This window comes from Semicossyphus pulcher, unplaced genomic scaffold, assembly GCF_022749685.1.
Source record: "Semicossyphus pulcher isolate SPU_LCO1_2020_fin unplaced genomic scaffold, fSemPul1.0.p SCAF_5, whole genome shotgun sequence".
Lineage (NCBI taxonomy): Eukaryota > Metazoa > Chordata > Actinopteri > Labriformes > Labridae > Semicossyphus > Semicossyphus pulcher.
In genome coordinates this window covers 3,862,701-3,870,112 of record NW_027211726.1, presented here as the reverse complement: position 1 = coordinate 3,870,112, position 7,412 = coordinate 3,862,701, and positions in this window count along the sequence as shown.

Below are 7,412 nucleotides of genomic sequence, written 5' to 3'. Positions count from 1 at the left end.
CTGAGCGTCGAGTGTGTTTCTTTCTCTTTGGATTTTCTCTTATTTTTGAAGTTGTATCTGTAGTCATCCATCTTTTCTTTGTCTGTTGAGCCATTGTGTTACCTCATCCGGCGATAGATAGTGACTTAAAAGACATTTATTGAAAGGAAAATTACTTTAAGATGCTGATGAAGGTCTGTGTAGCGAAATGTTCTTAGTAAAATGTTTTGCAAAAGCAGAAGAGAGAAAAAGTTTCCCTTTTTGATGAGTCATGTTTCTAACCACGTACAAAATTCACTCCACTTTTACCTCTAACTTTGTCTCCACCACCACCAAAGTATCGGGTTCTTTAGCAGCTTAGTTCTCCACTGTGTTCGTGAGCTAGTTGCTAACTGTGTCTGTCTGCCGCAGGGTTTTGTTTTAGATTGTAATGATGCGAATGAAGAAGATGCTGCATTCTGTAAAACCAGTACAGAGGGCTAAATGACGCTAAAAGCTAGGGCTAATACTGTCATCATTCACATTACATGGTCTTTTGATCCATGAAGGAAACACTTTGATAAGAGCAGCTTTAGTCGTTTTCTTAACTTGAAACACGTCAGTAGGTGTGTCTTTGTTCTATTTTTGAGAGTTATATTTTTAAGCTCTCACGGTTTATAATAAAAATATCCCTGCCTCGCCTTGCATTCAATGAATGGGCCTCCAAGCTTAACAAACACTTGGAGAAGCATCTCTTTGTCTCTTTAAATCAACCTGCGGCAGAATAATTCCCCATAATCCTCTGTGGTTTGTTTAGTCTTGTTCTCTAAAGCTTTCTTAGTCAATGCTGATCTTTATTCAAGCAAAGTGCGCTCCTATCAAGATTAATTCACGTCTGTAAATCTATCCACGGCTTTATGCAACTTCAGAAATCCCAACAAAGAAGTGAAGTGTCCTTTATTGTGAGGTCAGAGAGGAGGAATGAGAGGTATGCGGTGGGTTTTTTCCCCTGCGGCCGGCTCCGGGCCTCCTGTTGGAAAAGGAGCGAGGAGCCGTCTGACTCAGATTAATCTCTGTGTGGTGACATCATCAGCAGACGCCGCAGGCTGCGCTCTTCACAGGGAAAACATCCACTTTATTATGAGCGACTGACACACTAAACACTTTTACTATCGTTCACACAGTCACAGCAGGAACTACTTTATGGGTTTTATAAGGTCAGAGGTCACTGTGAGGGGAAACCCAGTCCTCTGTTGTACCTGAGATGATGTTTCAGGTGCAAAAAGGAAAAGTCAAACATTTTTAAAAAGATTGACTTCAAATGTACTTTTTATGTTAAAAACTATGACTGTCATAATTCAGGGGCTGCATCCTTTGAAGGACGAAAGACGTCACGTATCTTAACCTTTTATTTTAAAGACAATTTGTAGTCTCAAGGCCCCTTTTTAACTTTTGTATCGAACAAGTTGAAACCAAAAAAGTTTACATTTAGAGTGTGTTCATCGGCCGCATGAGAGTCCGCCATCTCCTTTGAATTGGCGCGCCGCTGTGACGCACCATTTACACAGGAATCAACAAGAACGACAGTCCTTGTATTGTTTTAAAGCAGTTGTGAATATGATGTTTTTTTAATATCTATAAAGAGAAAGTTTATGATATATAATATATATATAATTTAAGCGTTAGAAAGGCGTACAGGTGGATCTGTATTTGAAGAAAATCAGCAGAGCACTGTAGTTAATAAGAGCGGTTAATAATTAGCGGAAATGCGGCTACTCTGCTAATTGGAGCTGAGATTTTAATAACGTTTACGGCCTTCATGGATGTCGACCTTTCAACGCTCTAACCTGCCCGCTGTGAGGCTTCGAATGCTCCTGACACGTTGCAGAGGAAGCTTATAAAGACGTTTTGATAAGGGAGAGATAAGGGGAAATAAACCTGAGCTCAAGCAGAGATATCTGCTGTCCGCGGGCAGGTTGTGAAACTCTGCCGGGTTGGCGTGCTTTCCAGCTTCTACAGCTTTGAGCGGCTTCTGCATCGAGTCCTTTGAGCTGCCGCTGCCTTTCAGATTTGGAAATTGCTTCACAATAAAGTCTTCTGTTTGTTTTACCAGTTGAGGCTTTTAATGTGAAGGAGCAGCTGTAGATAATGTTAAATTAAAGCTCTTACTTTAACAGAGAGCAAACAGGAAGCAGTAAGTTAGACTTAAAAACATACAGAAAGCTTGAATCCCTCTTGAGTGCACACATATTTTAATGCAGGGTAACAAAGGGAACCTGCTGAATGGTTTTAAATTACCATAACTTGTTTGCTCTTGTTTATCACGCTGCAGCTGCAACACATCCCAGAATTAGCTTGACAAGGAAACGAGAAACAGCTGGGAAATCATCTCTCATTCAAAGGGATTTTCTGTGCACAACTCAATCCTCCTGAACAGAGAAAAACACAATATTGCATCATATACATCTCAGTCGGTTTTTAGCTGGAAGTCTGACAGCTTTCAAACAGCAGAGTTACCATGAATTCAGATAAGCTCATCTGGAAGGGAGGCAGTCACTACTCATGAAAACATGCCAATTTACCGCTTTAAACACAAGCAACAAATCTGGAAAACTATTGGAAAAGTACAGAGAAAGACATCAGCAGAAAGCCTCTGTCATGCTATAAAAACATCCCCCAGCGGTGCGGAGTACAGTCATGTCTTTGGCAGAGCAAACAGCTGTGACAGCATAACAGCTCACAGCAGAATTGCCTAAGAAGCAGAGTGAATTAGTCGTCTCTGATGTGTTTAGCAGGTCATTTCGTCAGCACGAAACATCAACACACGCATGCAGCCGCTCACATACTCACACACTTCCACTGTTTCCGTTCTACTTCGTGTCAGACAGACGCTGGAGTTTACGGTTTTCTCTCTGACACAGCAAACGTCTCATTTCCTCAGACGGACAGTTTTTATTTTACTCATGGGAACTTCTGATGAACTTTTGAACAAATGTGACATTCTGGCAGGAAGTGACCCGCTCATGCCCTATCGGCTTCCTCCAACAGTTACCCAGGAAACGTAACTGTCAAGGAACTGGCAAACCACAAGTGAACGTTTGAGTTTCAAACGTATTTTAGGATCATTTTGGTGACGAAACACAGTTTAAATGTTTAAAAGAGGCCACGTGCAGACATTTTATCTCTAAGGTTTGATTTTCTTTTCATACGTCTGATACTGGTTGGAAAAATACCTCTTAAAACTTTGAAATAAATGTGTCATTTTAAGACAGATGAGATAAACTTAAAGCTGCACTTATCATATTTATGTATCACCAATGGATCAAATGATGAGCTTAACAGAAAACATGTTGCTCAAAGACAAACCAACAGCAAATGAACACCCAACTTTGCAGTCACCCTCAACTCTTCCAATCTTTTTAGTGTCTTTTAGCTGGTTTTGGTTTTACGGCTTGCAACCGATATTTCGGTTAACTCTCAAGAGTTATTTCTTCAAACAAAGCTCTAAAAACCAAGTGAATGCTACCAACCCAGCACGGAACAGCTAAGGGAAAAAGTTGGCAACTAGCCGGTGAGCATTTGGCAGCTAAACAAGCAGATATTTCTCACGGGAGACAGTGGAGACCAAAAACAGAGCTAAAAGGAGAAACAGAAACACAACTCCAAATCAATGCCAATGTTGCTCTGCCAATATTGTTTGCTTAAAACATTTTATCAGGAGCTAATACATATGTCAGGTTTGAAATTGCAGCTTCCAAGAGAACATCATTGTTTCCTTTAAAAAACTAACTTGATAAGAATGCATTTCAACACTTTATATTGGATGATTGGGGTCATATTGTGGCATGTTGGCTTCTAAGTACAGTAATTATAAATAATTTGGTGAGGTCTTAAAAACACCACCATCACATAAAATATGTATACTGTATGTCTGCAGGCTCTGTCACAAAAACTGTGGATGTTGATGTGTTGTTTAAAAGGTTAAGATCCACCTTTGTGTGTGTTTCAGCCATTTTTCCCGACTATACTATCGCAACAACAGCAACTTCCCATGGAAATTTCCAGAGACAAGGAGGAAGTAACGGAAATCCACTTGACGATGTAATAAAAGCTCAACATTCTGTTAGGCAAACCTAAACAATACACCCAATAAAATTATTAAAAACATTCATAAAACATATTTAAAACATGTCAATACAACTTAAAGAACATGGAGGACCTGCTAGCGTAAATGCTAACACATCGCCTTCAAAATAAAAGTCTTCTTTATATGATAATTCCATAAAAAAACATTTCCAAATGCATCCCTGTTGATAATTTGTTCCCAGCATAACATCACTCTACCACTGATGCAACCTCTGTTTAATCACACATAGTTGTGAAAGTCAGGTCATTAAACTGTTGCGTGCAGTTTCCTCATCTATCACCAGTCTTGACACAGACAGTGTAAGAAGCATTGGTGGAGATACATCTTAATAATGGTGGTCTATAGAGTGGTTGTTGCAGTACCACTGTTGGCCACTGGGTTAGACCTCCATCAGCAGTGACTCTGTCTTTTGATACGTCCATTATCCGTCTGCATACAGTGAGCGTGCAAATTATATTACAGTAAGCTCCCTGATGAGGCACGATGATGACATCACCGTCTGCCTGATGACTCATGTGTTGTATCCCTCAGACTAACACACACACACACACACACACACACACACAGTCAGTTTTGTTTGTTTAGTTAGTAATTAGTTAGTAATGGACTAGTTGTAAGAGAGTTATGCAATTACACGCATTCACCCTGCAGGAAATACACAGTACATGCTACCAGCTTCACGCCCATTCATTCATGTGTTTACATACAAAACCATGTATTACTGGTGCTTAAAGGAACAAGGAAGTTGGTCCCTGGCACCAACCAATCACATGGAACACATTTTAAAGGGTCTGATTGGTTGAAGTAAAACTTAAGGCTGTCAAGTCAAGAGACGAACAATTAAAGCAAGAATTCATGTGCCAAAAACTGCAGTTCCTCAGGTGGCCACTTGAGGCTGGCTCCAAAAGTGAGTCAGTCCCCATAGAGCCCCATGTTAAAATGACTTTACAGCAGAAATACACACGTTTACAGCCTGGTACATTAAACATGTATGGTCTCTATAGCTCTTTTATCTCTTCATTACAACTGTACAGAGTTGAATTTTAAAATAACTCACCATTTTAAATTACATTAAGGCTCAAGTTCTGCATAACCAGGTGCGTGGCTGCTTTGAAAGACAGGTGGGTGCGGCTAGCTTACTGTTAGACATCAACTCAGCTAATTCAGTCACTTAACTTAGAGATTTTCTAATGCAAATATCGGACAAATAATCTGTCTTTCCGTGCGGTTTATTGAACTAACCGACCAACCAGGAAGTGCTAGCACTTAATAGCCTTAGTTAACTCGTTCAGTATTTCTTGTAAACAGAACTATTTGCAGAGGAGTCAGGAGAGTTGTCGGCGGGCTGTAGTCTTTGAAAGACAATCAAAAGTATTTTAAATAACCTGGTTCGCTTTCTTTACCTGTCGCTCTCGTGCCGAAGATTTGGTTGAGCCAGCAACGAGTCCACTGCGCCCACAAGCTCTCTTTGCTTCTTTAGTCTAATAAACAAACATCCCTGTTCAGCTAACACCACAAGCAGAATCTCACTCTGTGGTAACACGATGGTTACCTATCTATTTAGCCAGTTAATGAGTAAGCAACATGCATAGACTCCAGCACTGCCCTCTTGTCCAAATATGGTCACTTCTGGCTGCAGAAAACAAACATGGAGGCGGCCACAATGCCAAACTTGTAGCTTTAAAACAGCAGTCAAACTAATGGGTGATGTCACCACAGTTTCATCCACTTCTAGTTATTGATTCTGACAGAAATACTGTGTGGTGTGTACTCTACATGCACGTCATTATTATAACTCATTGTGCGAGAGCTGAATAAATACTGTATACATCTGTAAGTGCTCAAGCAAAGATGATGAAAGAACAACAAGTTGGACACAATTATAGTGCTGACTAGTGCTCAGGGAAACCCCTAACACACACACACAAAACCAGCCAATCACAGCCCACCATGACACCAAACAGCGCGTTGTTTCTGAAATTCAAATGAAACTAAATCACACTGAAAACTTTAGACAGCAGCGAACATTGTTTCACCTACACAAGTTATACATTTACTTCCTCATTCATTCATTCATTGTCTCACTCTCAGTCACTCCGGCTAGAAAGTAAAAGTAAAGACCACGTGCTGTAAGAGCCCCCCCTTCTCCACACACACACACACACACACACACACACACACACACACTCCTCTCACCCTCTAATAAAAGTAGCATAATCACACTTACTCTTCATCTTTGTTGCTCTCTGCTGCAGTCACCTCAGTCTGAGTCCAGTGTGTGTGTGTACTGTATTTGTGTTTGTGTGTGTGTGGGCAAAATGTAAAAGTTCCCTTTTATAGCTTAGAGTATGACACATCACCTGAGTCATCAGCCATCATCGCCATTCAAGCATCGACGCCCACGCTGGACAGACAGCCCCCCCCAACCTCTAACCCCTCCTCATGTAAAAAAGCTGAAAGTTTCTTTGTTTTTTTTTAGGTGATTTTTGAATGAAATCATAAATGAGATAGAAGAATCAGAAAACACAAAATTGAGCAATATCTCCTCTCCTTCCGCCTCCCCTCCCTTTTTGGCCTCATTTCATCACCTCACTGTCTTCTATTGTTTCACCAAATCAGGTTTAGTTTCATCTTTTTTCTTTATAATAATAAAACCTCTTGTTTCCCATTTTTTCACTCAGAAAATTTCCTTCTTTGATTCTCAAGAAATGTAAGGAACAGATTTAATTTCAATGTTTTATTTAACACTTTGTGGCCAAAATAACACATTGCTTGGTTGTATTCCCTCACTGTCAGACAGGAGACACTTCTGTTGTTGACCAGAAGTGATACTGCAAACATTTCGGGGATATTTTTCTGCTAATTTGGACAATAATAAAGCAGTCGATTAATAATTAAAGCAGTAAACAAAGAGCCTCTTCCTGCTGCCACAGTGAGGAGAAACTCTCTCAGCCACAGTGAATCTGCACTTGACCTCCCAGCTGCTCCACCAGCTACACGCCTGTGGTCATACTGGGCAGCTCGCAGTGTGGCCTCCTGCCAAAGTAATAAAACCAATGTGGGTAAACAGAAACTCAACAAGGAGGAAATTCGGGGGTTAAATAACATGTAAGTCACTTCCCTTTTGGCCACTTTCGCTGTGTGTGTTTGTGCTGGAATTTCTAGAGTTTGAAAGAGCTGTGATTTTGATAGTTTAATAATTTCATGCTTGCACAGTGTCCCGGCCAAAGAGAGAAAAAAGGAAATGACATCAACAGATCGTAGTCTTGTTTTATAGAAATTGAGGTTCTGCTTGTGAAATTCTGCA